The following is a 19,125-nucleotide window of genomic DNA, read 5'->3' as shown; positions in this document are numbered from 1 at the left end:
TATAGTAGTGTGTATATGTGAATCCAAACTCCTAATTTATCCCTCCCCATACCTTTTCCCTTTAGTAACCATAAGTTTGTTTTTTAAGTCTGTGAGTCTGTTTCTCTTTTGTAATTAAGTTCATTTGTATCATTTTTTCAGATTCCACAGATAAGTGATATCATATGATATTTGTCTTTCTCTGAATGACTTCACTTAGTATGATAATCTCTATGTCAATTCATGTTACTGCAAATGGCATTATTTCATTCATTTTTATGGCTGAGTAATATTCCATTGTATATATGTACCACATCTTCTTTATCCATTCATCTGTCAATGGACATTTAAATTGCTTTCATATCCTGGTTATTGTGAATAGTGCTGCACTGAACACTGGGGTGCATGTATCTTTTGGAAGGATAATTTTCTCCAGATACATGCCTAAGAGTAGGATTGCTGGATCATATGGTAGTTCTATTTTTAGTTTTTTAAGGAATCCCATAATATTCTCCATAGTGGTTGAACCAATTTACATTCCCACCAACAGTGTAGGAGGACTCCTTTTCTCCACACCCTCTCCAACATTTTTGTAGTCTACAGTTTGTAGACGTTTTGATGATGGTTACTCTGACTGGTGTGAGGTGATACCTCATTGTAGTTTTGATTTGCATTTCTCTAATAATTAGCGATGTTGAGCAGATTTTCATGTGCTTTTTGCCCATCAGTATGTCTTCTTTGGAGAAATGTCTGTTTAGATCTTCTGTCCATTTTTTGACTGGGTTGTTTGCTTTTTTGATATTGAGCTGCATGAGCTATTTGTATACTTTGGAGATTATTCCATTGTCAGTCTCATCATTTGCAAATATTTTCTCCCATTCTGTAGGTTGTCTTTTTGTTTTGTTTATGGTTTCCTTTGCTGTGCAAAAGCTTTTAAGTTTTATTAGGTCCCATTTGTTTATTTTAGTTTTTGTTTTCTTTCCTCTAGGAGGTGGATCCAAAAAGATATTGCTGCTGTGAAAGAGTGTTCTGCCTGGATTTTCCTCTAAGAGTTTTATAATATCCAGTCTTACATTTAGGTCTTTAATGCATTTTGAGTTTATTTTTGTCTGTGGTGTTAGAAAATTGTTCTAATTTCATTTTTTTACATGTAGCTGTCCTGTTTTCCCAGTACCACTTATTGAAGAGACTGTCTTTTCTCCATTGTATAGTCCTGCCTCCTTTGTCATAGATTAATTGACCATAGTTGTGTGGGTTTATTTCTGGGCTTTCTATTCTGTTCCATTGATCTATATTTCTGTTTTTGTGCAAGTACCATACTGATTACTGTAGCTTTGTAATATAGTCTGAAGAGAGTGAGCCTGATTCCTCCAACTCCATTTTTGCTTTCATAGTATGCTTTGGCTATTTGGGGGTTTGTGTTTCTGTACAAATTTTAAAATTTTCTGTTCCAGTTCTGTGAAAAATGCCATTGGTGGGGGCTTCCCTGGCGGTCCGGTGGTTGGGACTTCACCTTCCAACGAGGAGGATGCAGGTTCGATCCCTGGTCAGGGAGTTGGGATCCCACATGCAATGCAACCAAAAAAAAAAAAAAAACAAAAACATAAAACAGAAGCAATATTGTAACAAATTCAATAAAGACTTTAAAAATGGTCCACATGAAAAAAATCTTAAAATAAAAATTCCACTAGTAATTTAATAGGGATTGCATTGAATCTGTAGATTGCCTTAAGTAGTATAGTCATTTTGACAGTATTGATTCTTCCAATCCAAGCACATGGTATATCTCTCCATCTGTTTGTGTCACTTTCGATTTCTTTCATCAGCATCTTAGAGTTTTCAGAGTACAGGTCTTTTGTCTCCTTAGATAGATTTATTCATAGGTATTTTTTCTTTTTGATGTGATGGTAAATGGGATTCCTTCCATAATTTCTCTTTCTGATCTTTTGTTTTTAGTGTATAGGAATGAAAGAGATTTCTGTGTATTAATTTTGTATTCTGTGACTTTACTGAATTCATTGATGTGGTGTATCACACTGATTGATATGAGCCTGTGAGCCATGGCCGCTGAACCTGCGCGTCCGGAGCCTGTGCTCTGCAACGGGAGAGGCCACAACAGTGAGAGGCCCGCGTACCATGAAAAAAAAAATCATAAAATGGGGCTTTCCTGGTGGCACAGTGTTTAAGAATCTGCCTGCCAGTGCAGGGGACATGGGTTCAAGCCCTGGTCCAGGAAGATCCCACATGCCGCAGAGCAACTAAGCCCACACGCCACAACTACTGAACCTGCATTCTAGAGCCATTGAGCCACAACTACTAAAGCCCACGAGCCACAACTACTGAAGCCCATGCACCTAGAGCCCATGCTCTACAACAAGAGAAGCCACTGCAATGAGAAGCCCATGCACCACAACAAAGAGTAGCTGCCATTCGCTGTAACTAGAGAAAGCCCACACACAGCAACAAAGACCCAATGCAACCAAAAATAAATAAAATAAATAAATTTATTTTTAAAATCATAAAATATTATAACCATCTTCTTCAGTTTACTTAGTCCCATGTAATTAATTCTTGTTTTGTTTGATCTTTTGTTAGAAGTTTTATGAAACCATCAATTTCTCTATTAGGGTTTTGTAAATTCTTACTCAGTTCAGTGTAATGATTTGAAATTCATCAGAAACTTGTGTTCTAGAATACTTGTTAGATCCTTTTCCATGAATTTCTCTGAACATGAAACACATTTTCAGGAAGCTTTTGTCAAAGCATCTGAGTAAAACCATTGTCTAAGTAATAAAAGACAAATATCCATTACTAAAAATTTGATTCATTCTAATGGAATTGACAAGAAAATTTATCTCTGTGACACAAAACATTTAAGATAATAACTAGAATTATGACTGATAACATTATACTAGGACATATCCAATTTTAGGAATTTCATATACTTTCGAGAACATTTATATTAATAACATTCACCCTTATGATATAACCTAGGGTTTATGATCATTTATTTAGCAATGCTTCCCATGTAAGTAACATACCAAATAAGCCTAATGAGTTTCATAGCTCTCTTTTCTAATAAGATAAAACAAATCTTTTAAGGTGTTCCAAGGGGCCTCTGGAAAACCTGAACGTTATTTCCAGGTCAATAAAACTTCATTTAGAATTTGACTTGGGGGAAAATCTATTTTTTCAAAAATAAAAATGTTTTAAAACACTTTGTCAAATATGATCATATGTCACTGTGAATTAATATTTAGTTATCAATTTAATCAAAGTGACAAAGATTCACATGTAAATACAGATAGTTAAATAGTGTAAAAAGACTTAGCTCTTTTACTATTGAAAGCACTCAGTTTTTCTTCAAAATTATCAAAGACTCATAAAGACAAAATGTACAATATTTGTTTTGCCAGACAGATTATATTAAATGTAAAAAAAGGGCTTTGTTTACAATTTCTCATTAAGAGCAGACCAATAATTAAGAAAATTTTGCAAAAAGAGAGAAAAAACAAATTTTAATTTTCTACCAGCTTACTTTGGATATTAAAACTCAATCACTTTATTAAATTCATTCCAATCTTAGACCTGACTACACATAAAATTCCTTTCTAAAGATTCCTCTTTAACAAACCTCTTACAACTTTCTCTGTCCATTTTGATTTGTCCCTTGTTCTCTTTCCCATTTAGAAGTTACCAGCTTTAGGACAAAACTCACTTAACAAAGTTTTTACATTAACAAAAACATCTCCATACCGTACACTTTTTCTTACCCCCAAATATATTCTAATTTCCTTATAATTCCTAGTAGCTTTAACCACATCTATTATTTACAATTCTTAATCCTTTGAAGCTTTAATTTTTTTGTAAAGATAAAGTTAAAAATTATGAACTGTGTAAGTATTTTGTGGCTTGGCAAACTTATAAATACATTTCATAATTTCTAGAAACATATTCTACTTCATAGTACAAGCTTTTAATGAAGCACAAGACATGTTTACTAATAGAACCAAACATATTTAGTGTGTAATAAGAGGTCAAAAGTAGGTAAACTTAGACTCGTTCAGCAATTAATATTTCAGTATTTTGTCTTAGTTGGAAATGATCTAGACATTCAATTCATTTAATTTAACTTAGCAAAACTCTAAGGGTACAATTTATCAAAGACATTTAGAAAACTATTTAAGTTGACATAGCAAAAACAATTATTGCTAAAAAAAGTTTACCTAAAAGAATTCTTATCTTATGTCTATTTAATTAATTTGTTCTTAACAATCACTCAGATTACTCATGACAATTTCATAAGTTGTTAAAGTAGTGTTAGCCATCATCTTAAATTATTATTATTACTTTTTTCTGAGAAATTTTGTAAAAGAGATAACATGGGCTTATTTGACTTTTAGTAAAACTACATAGCATAAAGCTATTATACTTAATGCTGATAACTCTTAAGATATGTCTGTATTAATTAAACCATTAAACCTGAACTAGATTTTACTTACCAAAAATTATCCTAGATCATGTGAATTTGAAAAATATTTGTATTCGTTTTTGTTATATTTTTGAGAATTTTTATATTGCTTGTTGGAATAAATTAAGTTTACTCACTCAGATAGCTACAGTCTTTTATTATTTACGGAGAAGACTTTTAAGTCTTCTTGCCCTTTAAGTGTACTTGCCCTTGATAAACAATTTTAAGGAGACTGTGATTTAGAGTTTGAGCAAGAGAGGGTTTTTCTGGTGGTTTTTGTTTAAAAAAAAAAACCTCTTTCCTTTTTTTTCTTTGACTTTTAGTTTCAGGTTCTAACAATTGAGATAATCTGGGCTCAGTCTCAGGCAATGCGGCTGTGTTTACATTTCAAAGACATGGTAAGATTTATAAGTTTAAGGGACAGAGAAAAAAGTGTAAATTTTCTTCTGTGAGTTTTGGAGTGTATTTTTCTATCATAAGTTTCAGGGTAATTATTATTTTAAAAACTTTTTCTTCTTAAGTACAGGACAATTTTGCTCCAATTATCCTCAACTTTTATAATATCTACAAGAATTTGAGAGGAATAGGTTTCAGGGTTGGTGAAGATAAATGGGCCTTGACTTGTTCCTAAGTTGCATTTCTGGTTTTGTAGAGATTTGGAAGACAAAGATAATTGTTTCTATTAGCTCTTGAATATTGGCTTCCAACTGATCTTTTCCTAATTATTTGTAGGAGGGCCTAAGGAATTGTTGAGGAGATGGGGCAATTTTTAAAATTTTTCTTAAAAAGGGGAATTCATGTTGGATCTTTAATTTCTGTTATTTCATCTTAATAACGATTCCCTAAGGCTAGCTGTTATACATGATTTTTCCTTTCAATTTGATCCTTCCATAAATACCAATATGACAGCTGTTTATGATGAGAGCTCTCAAAAAGGGAATCTTTTAAATACAGCAAATTTAAAGGATCCATCATCTGGCCATTGAGGAGTAAGACCTTTCATTAATTTCAAATAGTGACTCAAATCAGTAAGCCTTTTTATGGAACGACCCAGAGGTAACTTTTCAGGCTTAGAATAAATCCTTACCATGGATGAAATAAGCATACTTTCAGATGGAGAGGGCACGGATGATATAGCCCCTATAATGTGAAAATTCATTTCCAAGGATAACCTAAGAAAGCAAAGGCCTTCATTGCACAGGCAGTAAGGGTGGTATAATGCAAACTGTGTCCCTGGTCTCTCCTGGGAAGTTGAGGCACCTCTGATCCCAAACCTACTAATCTGTGACATCAGGCATATGCTGCTGGAATGGGACTTTTCCAACACTAACAAGGCAATGAAGGTTGAAACAACAAAGGCCCCTTATGGACTGGGTCCCCTTAGGACAAACTCCTCTGACAGCTGGCACAACAAGACTAGAGTGTGCTGTTTATGACTTTGTGTCTCAGAACCCCAGTCAATTCAACTGGTTACCAGATGCACCCCAGTAAATACACCATCCAGATGGTGGAGACCAGAGAGAATATTCTCACTGGACAAAAAGCCAAACTCTCAGGACACAGAAAAATACAGAAGGAAAAATCTCATCCAGTTTTTATATAGAGGACTGACAGCAAAGTTTGTCTTAATAGGCACTGGACTAGAGAGAACTGGTAACTCACCAGTCTGTGAGGCTGTCTCAAACAGCAGGCTTATAGGGCCTATGCCTGTATTCTGCCCTATGGTTCTTTCTTCTTATGAAACATGACTCAGGAGACAGAGACAAAGAAAAACAGTGACTGTCTCTGGGAGGAAAGGATTAAGAAAAACTGAGATGAGATTACTCATTTCCAAAAACCAGATTTTCTATGTCACAAGGATCTTGCTCCATAAGTATTTTCTTCTGCTAATCTAAATTTAGAGATAGAGAAAAGGAGACTCTTAAGCACTTTCCCTCCCACCAGACCTTACAGGCCTGGGAAGTTGAGGAGAGAAGAAACTTTACCTTCTGCTGGCCTTTGTCATGTGTCCTAGGATCTCTCAGCTGCAGCAGTCTTGTGGTGGGAAGCAGGGTTTAGCCAGCCTCCTGGTTGTCTTGTCAGCTGTTGAGGAGGAAGAAATGTCCCTGCCAACCTTCTTGAGTTAAAGAAGTAACAAGGTTTATACAGCCTTCTTGACCCTGCATTCCCTATCTCTGGTGCTAATGATGTCTTTCTACCTCCTGGTACAGGAAGGGCACCATTCACATGAGATATTAATTTCCTGCTTTCATGGAGACAGATAGGAAGGTCAGTGTGTCTCTCTTGCATCAGTCATTTCTTCAGTAACTTTAATTCAAAGTAATATTCCACTGAGGCATATTTTGGAGCATCCTGCCCTGGGCACCAACAAAGTCAAATGGTTTAGAGAGAAAGCAAGTCCCTTTGTCAGCACTGACCTGTGCTCATGGTGATTGTTATTCCATCTCCACAATACCATTGGGCTGGGTGCTCAAGAAACAGAGCTGTGAAAACATGGCTCCTGTCTCTTATAATTTATAGTACCAATGTTTCAAAGAAAAAATTTTATTTAGTGCCTCCTTTGTGTTAGACAATAATGCTGGTATATTTTCAAGATATACAAATAATAGAAAGAGACATGTATGGTACTTGAATTGTAGTGAGACATTAAAAATTCCCCCCCCCCAAAAAAAATCTTTTTCTTTATACTTATAAGGAAAAAAATGTAGATTCATTTTGGATAAGATAAAGAAAATTTATGAAGTGATAAATCTAACCTGAGAAAGTAGAAAAGAACACAGTACACAGGCTCTGAGCATTCTACTCACAGAAAATATTGTCCTGTTCTTTTGCAATATGGACTTGTTCCCCTGTCCCTATGTCTGTCTCTTCCCCTCTCTGTTTCTGCCCCTCTTCTCTCTCTCTCACACACATACACACATTCACTCCCCTACAAAAAAACCCATTGACTAAATGCTAATTGGCAGACACTGTGCTCAAACTGAGGCTACAGTGGTGAGTTAAAAACAGAGATAATTTTTCCATCCTCATCAAACGTATATTCCAAGATGGAGAAAGTGAATACTAACCAAAGAGTCACACAACCATAATATTGCAACCACAACGAACAACCATAACCACTGAGTTAAGCTAAGCAAGCCACTATTGTCAGCTTTCTCTCAACCCTCAGTAGAGTGTGTTCCACTTAAAGGCCTTGAGTAAGTCACTATTCTGTTGAGAAAATCCAGGACATTTCTCAGTCTTCCACATCTGAAATTATGCAGTTTGGAATGTCAGGAACAAGAGTGAGGGGAAAGGTCATTCAGAACTGCAACTAACCAGTTTCTCTCTTTCTGACTGCTGCAATAACCTCCTGGTCTATCCTGTGTTTACTCCCATTCCTCTGGCCCGTTCACAGAGCTGCCAAAGTGGTCCCTTAAAATTTAAGCCTGATTGTGCCACTCTATACTCAAAATCATCCAGTGAATTCAATTTAATTACAATAAATCCAAAGTTCTCACCAAGGCCTCAGAGTCCTTTTTGATCTGTTCTCCCCTTCTCCCATGTCTCTCTTGGCCTCATTCCTACCACTCTCCCCCTTGTTTTCTGTAATCCAGCCAAACTTGCTTCTTCTCCAGCTTTTACTAAAACACTACTTAGTAGACAAACAATTTAATTTAAATTGGGCAAAAAATTTAATAAGACACTTAACCAAAGAAGATACAGGAATGGTAAATAAGCAACATTTTAAAATGTTCAGCATTATCAGTCATCAAAGAAAAATTAAAACCACAATGCAAATAACTTCACATCTACTAGAATGACTAAAATTAAAAAGATTGATAGCATCAAATGTTAGTAAGGATGGAGAACAACCAGAAGTCTCATACATTCCTGAAGAAAATGTGAAATGATGTACTACTTTGGAAAACAGTTCGGCATTAATACAACCCCCTAATTTCACCCCCTAGGAATTTAAATTAGAAAAATATGTCCACACAAAATTTGTACATGAACGTTCATAGAAACAACTTTATTCATGATTGTGAAACTGAGTAGGATCCTGTGGGGCCTTCCCAGTGACAGACTCCCAGTGTTCCCTGCTTCTTGTTTGTAGAACAAAGCTTTAGTCTCCTAGGCCTCCCTTGATTTCCAGAGAGCAGTTAATGATTACAGAACTGACAAAATTCAGAAACAAAGGAAAAGCAGTCAAGCAAGAAAAGTAACAATAGATTGAAAAACAGTGTTGTCTATATCCCTTTCTCCTCAAGGGATATAGATAACAGTCTGACACATATCCTTGATGTGGTGCTCCAAGGACAATGGTGCTTCAAGGACAAAGGACAACCCTCTCTGAAAAAGTGTCAGCGTTACACCCCTTATCAGACCCTTAATTGCCCTCCCCACCATGTTGTGATGCTTATGAAATTCCTGAGCCCAGCTGGGCCATGAGACCTGTCCCAAATAAGAAAAGGCATCTTCCCTGTCCCACTGCCACCCTATAGAAGGAAAGTATATGTGCCTCGACCAATTAGTAAACGAAATTTTCACCTTGGAGCATTCCTTTGTTTTCTGGCTATAAAAACTGATCAATAGCACATGTTTGGGGTCCACTCCCCCAGACTACTAGGAAGTCAGCCTGCTGTTCTGGCAGAGACACTTTCCTCTAATAAATTCTATCTTCTTTACATTCTGCCTTGTGTCTGGAAATTCTTTTCCAACCCACGTATGGACCACGACACTTGAGAGTTTTTTGTAGACACTAAGGCTCTCCACCTGATGGAGGATTTGACTACATGCTGATCACAAGCATGTAGGTCCCAGACTGGTTGGAACAAGAAGGCTGATGATTAAGGTTCCCAAAATATCACCCTGTCACCTCTCCACCAACTAATCAAAAGAATGTCCATGAACTGATAATTCACCCTGAGACCCTCACTCCTAATGTTGTCTTTAGAAACACTTGCCCAAAAGTCTTCAGGGAGTTTGGGTCTTTTGAGCATTAGCTGCTTGTTATCCTTGCTTCACATCCTGCAAATAAACACTGTACTTTCCTTCACCACAACTGGTATCAGTAGATTGGCTTTGCTCTGCATTGGGTGAGTGAATCTGTGTTTGGTTTGGCAATAATTTAGGCAACCATGAAGGGGCCACCATCCCTAGTGGGCATCTCAACCATAGCACACTGGCCCCTGACCAGTGGCAGCTCATGGATACTACTCAGCAGCTGCTTGAGCACCTTTGTCTCAGAGATGGCCCTGAACACTTGCCACTGACCAGGCATCATTGGCCCATGGCACTTTTGATTTCTCTGGTAAAGGGAAAAAGACACATGCTTTGCTGGTTGAGATTTCTCTAGTAAGTAGTGGAACTTGTGTGTGATAATACCAGGGTATTCATTCTCTTAGCCATTTGGGTCTGTCAGTGGCTAACCATTTGTTGGGATTTTCCCTTTTGGGCTGAGGAGTTTGAAACCCTGAGAGACTACATTTGTTTGTTTGTTTGAGATTTTAAGATTACCAGCCATAAACAACTGAGAATGGGTAATCAGAGCTCTGTTTCATCTTATATTCCCTACGGTGTATTTTGCAGAATCGGGAAATTCTTAGCTCTTAGTTTCATGGGCTCGTACCCATGAAAAGGAGAAGGTGATATTTTTCTAAAATCATGTGGTCACAGTATTCTTTAGGCTCTGGAGAATAATGACCCAGATGGGGCACTTTTTGACATTCTAAAACTTGTTTTTGCAAATGAAAAAGATGGCTTGTTAAAAGTATCTCTTCACTATTCTGACCAGAAGGAAACAAATCTTACTAGGAGGAACTTACATTTTTCCCCCTGTGCCTTTGAAATGTAAATGTTCTACCCTGGGCTCTAATGTACTCTCACTCACTCTTGTCTATACCATCGCCAATTCCTGAGACTGAGGGGGGAAAAAAAGGGAGAAGAGTCCTTTTTAAACTCAGGCAGGAAAACTGTGAGATCTCTGTTTGTCTGGAATGTATGTATGTCCATGTGTACATTATAAATATATCTCTTTTCCTTTGGATGGTATTATCAAAGTTAGTTTGTAAATGAGCTCTATTTAATTGACTTAAAGGAAATTAAGCACTTACAGAAATTCTCAGAAATATAAAAGAAACTAACTTGAATGAATTTCAGATTCATGTGATCTGAAAAATATTCAATATTAAATTTGGGATAATGGCTGACTTGGTCTAATGTCTCATAAAGTTTTCTTGGGTAATCTAAACATAATTTTTGAGAACAAGTGAATAAAATAGAGGTAAATGAGACAAGAGTTTTTAGGTGAACTCTGGGAATAATTATGTTTTAGGAATGCCTACTTAAAAATAGCTTTTCTGGACGTTTTAGTAACTTGAAATTTTAGAGTTTAACTAAATTAAGCTAAATGATGAGAATTCATTGAATATCGAGGTCTTTTTCAAATAAAATAATATACTGAAATATTAATTACTAAACATTGGCTTCCTTTTACAGAGAAAGTAAAGATATTTAAGACTATTAATAAATATGTTTGGTGTCACACTGAGACATTTTCCATAAGAAAGCACATATTTTTAGAAATTATAAATAGCATTTATTTATAAATTTGCCAATCTACAGAATGCTAATGTAAAGAACAGCTCATAATTGCTTACTTCTTAATTTTCACTAGGAATTTAGGTTTTTAAGACTTGAGAATTCTAATTAAATATGTAATTAAAGCCACTAGAAATAAGGAGAACATTTTAGTATACAGGGTAATAGGATGTGTGTTTTCATTAAAAGAAGGTATGAAGAATAGGAATTTATTTTGTTAAAGAAAAAGGAAGTAATTTTCTCTTAAAGTTGGTTATTTCTAAATAGGAAATAAAATAAAGGGCAAGTTAATATGAATATAGAAAGTTGTAGATTTCTGGGGAAAAAGTAATCTTTAGAAAGAAATTCTATGTGTTGTCAGGACTCACTAAGATTAGAATGAATTTAATTGAGTAAATGAATTTTAAGATTAAAAGTAAAGTGGTACAAAAACTTAAAATTTTTTTCTCTCTCTGTTAAGAGAAAAAAGTTTTCTTGGAATATTGATTTGCTTTTGATTACAGATGGTAAATTTTCTTTACCTTTTAAATAATCTGTTATAACTTTCTGTACTTGCTTTTAAAATCTTTCATTGTAACTTTAGTTAAATGGATAAGCATTGTTTCACAGTGATCTGTAATCCTATTTGACCAAGTGTCTTGAAACTTTTTAACATTTTGGATAAATTTCTCAAGGATAGAATCCTAATTAAAGATATTTTGACCTCTAGATAGCTTTGGGATGTTTCAGAGGACCCCTAAGTCATCTCAAAGAGAGATATTAAACTAATTAGGATTATTTGGTATGTTATGGGAGGCACTGTCAATTGATTAGGGATAAATGTATCTCCAACCTTCTTAGGTTATACATTTAGATTATACTAAATATCATTAATATAGATATTCTTAAGTTATATGAAATTAAATAAAATTTCTAAAATTTGAATATGTCAAATTTGTATGTTACAGAAGTAAACAAAAATTTTTTTGTCAATTGCATTTTAACCAGCTCTTTAACTGTGTCTTTTTAAGTCTTTTTATCATTCATAGATGCTTTTGCAAAAATGCTTCATCTTCAGGAAGATTCATACTAAAGACTTTCTGACAAGTGCAGGTTTCTGATAACTTTCAAATCATACCATTGAATTGGGTAAGAAATTAAAGAATTCTAATGGAAATCCCGATGGTTTCATAAAGGTTAAGGCTGCAAACTGTAAACAGCTCAAATGTTCATCATCAAGTGAATGAGTAATTCACATCAGCAATAAAGGGGAATGAAATATTAATATACATAACATGGATGAATCTCAAAACATGCTGAGTGAAAGAAAACAGGAACCAAATACACACTGTTAGATTCTATTTATGTAAATTTGAGAATGGGAAAACTATAGTCACTGAAAGCAAATCATCATATCACTTTTGTAGGAAGGTGAGGATTGACCACAAAGGAGCCTAAGGAAACTTTCTGGGTAATGGAAATTTTCTGTATCATGATTGTGGTAGTGATTACACAACTGTATATACTTGTCAAAATTTATCTAACTGTGCTGTACACTTAACATGAGTGCTATCAGTTGTCTGTAAATTGTACCCCAGTAGGGGTGATTAAAAGGAAATATATATTATGTATGACATATAAATATATGTTTACATATATTACATATACATCATGACAATAGAATAAAACATGTTCTTAGTGATTAAATTGCCATTTAGCCAACATCCAGAATGCCAAACATCCTTATTTTTTTCTTGTTTTTCCTTTCTCTAACCTTTCAAAAAGCATCATTTTTAATAGTCACATCAACATTGCTGATTAGATTTGCAGTAATTTGAAAACACAGAAGACATTCCTTTTAAAAATATAAACAAAAGCTTCTTTCATCTGCTCTCTAGATCTTTTTATTCTTATGCCACATTCTTTACACCAGTTGACCAATTGAGTTAGGCACTCATTTACTTTTTCACAAATCTTTGTTGTGTTTCTGCTAGTTCTGCATTAGGGACTATTAAGGAGGAAAACCACTGACACAAAATGGTTTCATTTGTGCTGAAGCCCACGATACCACGCATATATTTAATACCTAACCTACTTGCAATTTCGACCTTCACCAGAAATGTTATCTTAATTCTGAAATCTGGAATCTTCTGGTCAGCACCAATGTGGTAATCTATCACAGGGGCCCTCTCCATCTCCCCCAACCCAAGAAGAAGAGGCAATCTGCAAGATAAAACTCAAGGCTTCCCTTCCCTACAAAGAGAAGATAGTACTGGTCCCAAATAACCTTTTTTTTCTTTTGCTAATGACTTTCTTGCCCACCCTCCTTTCTATAAAAACCTTCCACTCTGTGTAACTTCTCAAAGTGCCCTTCTATTTACTAGATGAGATGCTGCCCAATTCATAAAGCATCAAATAAGGCCAATCAGATTTTCGAATTTACTCAGTTGAATTTTGTTTTTTAACAAGACATGACCTTAAACAAGATAAACATTGGCCCTGTTTTCATCTCAGGTGGCCTCAGCCTGCAGCTGCTTGAAGCAGGATTTTGGTTCCTGGCCAGAGATTGAAGTCAGGCCGGGGCAGTGAAAGCACTAAATCCTAGCCACTAGACCACCAGGGACTAGTGGCCAGTGACAAGGTCCTGGCCTGTCTGCTGTGTAGAAATGAATTTCCACAGAGATGGAAAGTAGTGAAACAAGTAAAGTGTTTATTAGGAGGACAAAGAATACATGTGGATAGACACATGGGCGGGCTCAGAGAGAGAGTTGCGCTCGCAGGGTAGTTTGAATCACTTTTATGGGGAATTTCTTCCAGGTTTCCTTTGACCAATCATCTTGCTTTGCCTGGTTCTGAGTCCATATTTGGTATACCTCAGGGTCCTCCCGTGTTCATGTGCATCTCTTAGCCAAGATGGATGCTAGCGAAGAGGCCTATGGGTAGTTGACATCACTTACTATGGGGTGGTGCCCTCTCCCTTTTTGACCTCCAAGGAACCCTTCTGCACATGTGTCGCTGGGAAGGTCTCCTTGACTACGAGAATGAGGAACATCTAGTCTTTTATCTCTTATCTGGGCAGGGCACAGCCTCCTTTCTCGATTGCCCTGTTATTGATATTTTGGAGTTTCTGTCCAGAGGGAATGAACTCCTGCTGCTTACCCTGCGGCCCATCTATCTCCTGCCTCACTTTCACAGAACTCACAATCTGCTGTGCGAGACAGTCAGAATATGAGCACACACACACACAAATAATTTTAAAGCCCGATAGATTTGAAGTCAATAGAAAAGACATTGAGGGCTTCCCTGGTGGCACAGTGGTTAAGAATCCGCCTGCCAGTGCAGGGGACACGGGTTCAAGCCCTGGTCCAGGAAGATCCCACATGTCGTGGAGCAACTAAGTCCGCGAGCCACAACTACTGAGCCCGCACGTTGCAACTACTGAAGCCCATGAGCCTAGAGCCCGTGCTGCGCAACAAGAGGAGCCACCAAAATGAGAAGCCCTCACACCGCAACGAACAGAATCCCCTGCTTGCCCCAACTAGAGAAAGCCCACGCACAGCAACGAAAACCCAATGCAGCCATAAATAAATAAATAAATAAATAATAAATTAAAAAAAAAAAAAGAAAAGACATTGAAAAAGAAATGGGCCTCCTTTTGATAAGGAAGTCAGAGGTTTCTCTGTAACTTCTTTTGAGAACAATAAGCCATGTCTTTTCCCTCTTCTACATTTTCTCTCCCCACTGCTGACCCCAACAAAATGCTGAAGACAGAATTTGCACTCAATAGATTACCTTTTAAATTGATGTAAAAGTATAAAGTATATTTAAGTGCATTAAAGTATGGAAGGGCATACATTTGGAGCATAAAAGCTCAGTACCTGCTGGAAATATCACATAATTGATGAATATAAAACTAATTATATAATAGGGAAATTAAAAAGAAATTTCAGGCTGTGTAGAGACTAAATTAAGAGAACAATATCATATATAATAGCTGAATATTTTGGCATTTGAAATTGGAATTTAAAAAATAGATAAGAGAGGAAGAAATAGGAGTCTTAATTAATAACTGAAGGACAAAGGGGGGATAGGTAGCTTATTTAGCTTATTTCTGCCTTTTTAGTTGCAGAAAATATCAGTTTTGAAACCAGATATGGTTGCAATGTATTAGTTCTGCACAAAGTGCTAGGATGAGTTTCCCCACACCCACAGTTTGGGGATAGTGCTTTACTCATAACTCATCTTTCATGCATTTGCCTAAATTCTTGTGGAATACAGCTGGACTTGCAGCTCATAAATGTGAACCTTTGGATGTGTTTTAAACACTACTGAACTCCATTTTAATTTTACATAGTAAAGCCTCTGGGCTCTATTTACTCTTTCATTATATAACATTCATTTATCTTATGAAAAACGCTGTGATTCACTGTTGGTCTAGCTTTTTTTTTTTCACTTATTTGGATGATTTTTAGAATCCAAACTGTATTGTTATTTATCTTGGAAAACAGAAACACTTTCGGGAGTCAGTTCTCTGAGTCCCAAACCCCTCACCTGACACCCTCTTGTGGTGCTGTGCCCTGGGGGGAGGATACAGCAGGATCTGCAGGTGGAGAGGCCTAGAGAGCTGAGGGTATTATGTGTCTGGTTTATCGTCAAGATCAGTCAAGCCCCAAATTATAGTGTTGAGGGAGAAATTTTTCATGTAATGAGGTATGGGGAAGTCATTTAGGCTTATACATGGTTCAGTGTAAACTCTGTGTGAACTGAAAGAGCTTGTCAAGCACACGCAGCACATCTGCTTTAACCATTAAGGAACAGAAATGCCTGATTCAAACAGAAGGATAAGTGACTCCCTTCTTACGACGCCCATGTTCACACCCTCTCGAAGACGAGGCTCCTTTCCCACGTGCCAGGATCCCACTGTCTCACTACACATGTCCTCAATCTGTCTCTTTTGAAATCTTCAAGGAATAGACCCCTGTCATGTTGGATGTATGTTCTTTGTTCTGATAAAGTACAAGACTACCATGCTTCAGTGGAGAAGTTCCTTAGAGCCTTTTGAGGGGCTGCCTCCCAGATTATAGCCCTCAGCTTGGCTCAAATAAAACGATTTTCTGTTCCTATTATAAATTCTTTATTATTTCCCTCCACAGTGTGTTATTCCTTATGAAGTCCAGCTGTTCTAGGCTGACACCAAGCCACCCTGAAGCAGCCATCGTGTCTTCATTGCCTCTTTCTCACATCTGGGTCCTTGAAGGTTGCTGAGATCACACTTGCTTGTCTGTGTCCATGGAACCCAGGGCAGAGCCCAGGTCCTCCCACCAGGGCCCTGGATTCTGGTACCAAACCCAGGAGAAGGTGTGCTCTAGTTATATCAGCCTCACCTGGCACCGAGGCCAAGATCGTCATGTGTTTTTTCCCAGACTTCTTCTGTGGGAAAGGGTTTTGGGACGTTTTGTTTTCCCTAGTTCACCCTAGAGAGATGCAAGGAGGAAGTCTGATGCAGACTTTCCAGCTTACAAACATCTGAGGGCTGTGTCTCAGGTCAGGATCAATGTTCCCTTTTCCATGGGCATTCAAGTCAGTGAGGCAGCCTGACTTGAGGGCCAGGACTCTGCCTCTGTAGTCCTGGAGGTGATGGCTGAAGGCTGGGGACAGGGGCGCTGCAGTTCTGCTCAAGGGGAATTAAAGGCCAGAAAGCCCGGGTTTCTGCAGGAGTCTGATCATCGCCTGGAATGTATGCCAGTTAACATATAATTTCTTTATCCTATTTATTCATTATTGTTATCATTGTATCATCATTGTACTTTGGGACTCAATTTTTTATTGTTATAGAAATCCAATGTTTTCAAAGATTCTCCCTCAAGGATTCTACTGTTAACATTTTTCATTAAGAGAAATGCCTGTCTATTCCAATCTTTCTTTCCCTCCATTATTTACTGTGTCTTTTCTAGGTCTTGTCCTTGTCTCCTGGGCCACAGTCAGTAATGTCTCCACTTATGTATTCTGAGTGTGTGATCATTTGGTCCAAGGGATTCTGCTGAATGAAGTATAAATTCTGATATCTTTCTCTTGCAAACTTTCAAAACCTACAAATAAAATGAAGATATGGGCAATATAAAATGAAAATATGATTTTCCATTCTTATTAATATCTATCTCTATATTTCAATAGAATTCAATTATTGGCCCCTGGTGACTATATTTTTCAAAAGAATTCCCTAAATAATTACCAGGAATTCACTACTCCAATGTAATGTAGAAGATATTCTTAGTGTATTCTTCAAATTCATGTTGATGGAATGCTCAAGTTCCCTATATCAAATTGAGCTCCTATATTCCCTCTGAATAATAAAACTAAGATATGTTTGCTAAAGACTGTTGAAAAACAACATTTTAGCTTGACATGGACAGTACAAATACAGTATCACTAAGGGTGAAAATTTAGTATATGTCCTGTGGACTACCAATTTCATGTTCCACAATCACAATCGAACCATTTAAATACAGAATTATTTCCTAATTCTCTATTATATAAATCTCATTATAAATAACAAGCATTTTAAAAGCTTTAAATTTTTAACTATAGCTCATTAATTTGTACCTTTTCTCCTCTATCAACAAAAATTGACTTTCATGGTTAACTCAGTTAAAAAATAAAACAGCACAATAGGAAAGAAGTAAAATATCTCCATTGCCTACAATATATAATAATATATATAAATATGCTGATGACAAAAACGTGGGTCTGCTCTCCCACGTGCAGTAAAGCAAATCTACTGACACCAGGTTATGGCGAAGGAAAGTGCAGCGTTTATTGCAGGTGCCAGGCAGGGAGTTCAGGTCAGCTAGTGCTCAAAACCCCTGAACCCCCTTTCCTGATGGGTTTCATGAAAGCATTTTTAAATACCAGGTGAGAGAGGGGAATCACAGGGTATGTGATCAGCTCCTGCACAATTCTTTGGTTGATGTGAGGTAACAGAGCAGTGTCACAGGGGTTAACGTTATCAATCCTCAGGCTCCAGTAAAAGATCTCCTACTTAAAACAGCTTTAAAAGTTAATAAAAATAAACACTAACTGAGTAGAGGGCAGGTGTCCTCAACTTCAGAACAGTGTAAAGTCAGCAAATATCACAACTGGTACACCCCTCGAAGAGACTGATCTTGACTGGTTGCAATTTTTAAGAAAACACATTTGGGTAAAATTAACTCTGCACTTAAAAAAATTGACTCACAGGTTTTAGGTTTTCTCAATGCTCTAAAAGTACTTCTTTTTCCTTTCCAAGAAGGGACTTTCAACCTCCCCCAAAGTAAAAGGGCAGTGCCTCTTGGATTGCTTTCTCTCACTGAACACACCGAAGAAAAATTGCATCATGTTGGTGTCTATCTGAATAATGTGCTCAGGGCTCTCCCTGAGTCATTGCATGGTTCTCATTTGCACGTGGGAGCCAATGGGTCTAAGTGCAGGCCACCACAAGATGTGCCACTATGGCATGTGGATTATTTTGAGCTGAAAACAATCAGGCCCAAAAGACTCAGGAAGAGCCTTTGAACTTCCCCCTTACTGCCTAAAATAATTTAAGACAGGGGGCCTGTCCCAGGAAGAAGCTATCACTAGAGATAAATGTAGTATAATATTAGGTGTGGTAGAACAGGAGGAACATTGAAAAGCCCATTTGATCAAAATCCTCTCTGTGGGGCTTCCCTGGTGGCGCAGTGGTTGAGAGCCCGCCTGCCGATGCCGGGGACACGGGTTCGTGCCCCGGTCCGGGAAGATCCCACGTGCCGCGGAGCAGCTGGGCCCATGAGCCATGGCTGCTGGGCCTGTGCGTCCGGAGCCTGTGCTCTGCAAGGGGAGAGGCCACAACAGTGAGAGGCATGCGTACCGCAAAAAAAAAATTCTCTCTGTGGCTCATTGTCTTTGGATGGATCAGCAAACATTTGTTTACCAAACATTAACTCTTTTTAACTTCCTGTGAATTACCTTACTTCCCCTTGAAATTTCAGACCCATACCTCCTTCTGATGCCGAAATTTGGCCTCTGTGCGCTGGTATGGAATCGAATTCGGGGGCAGAGTTTGGGTGAAGTAGAAAAGAATAGGTTTATTGTGTTGC

The 19,125-nt window shown here is 37.3% G+C and overlaps 1 long non-coding RNA gene across 2 annotated transcripts in view; it reads right to left on the bottom strand.

Annotated features, from left to right (window-relative positions):
* Positions 1-19,125, bottom strand: part of LOC309807707 — a 60,736-nt gene that overhangs the window by 3,403 nt on the left and 38,208 nt on the right. The window contains exon 3 of one of the 2 annotated variants that reach the window (XR_014294646.1): positions 6,436-6,532. This is a non-coding gene — a long non-coding RNA (uncharacterized lncRNA). Of the gene's footprint in view, positions 1-6,435; positions 6,533-16,816; positions 17,101-19,125 lie in introns of those variants that run through there. The other variant, XR_014294647.1, reaches the window with a different exon arrangement.

This window comes from Mesoplodon mirus (genome assembly GCF_964341445.2).
Source record: "Mesoplodon mirus genome assembly, chromosome: 7".
NCBI classification, from domain to species: Eukaryota; Metazoa; Chordata; class Mammalia; order Artiodactyla; family Ziphiidae; genus Mesoplodon; species Mesoplodon mirus.
This window is presented reverse-complemented; position numbering and strand designations above follow the sequence as displayed.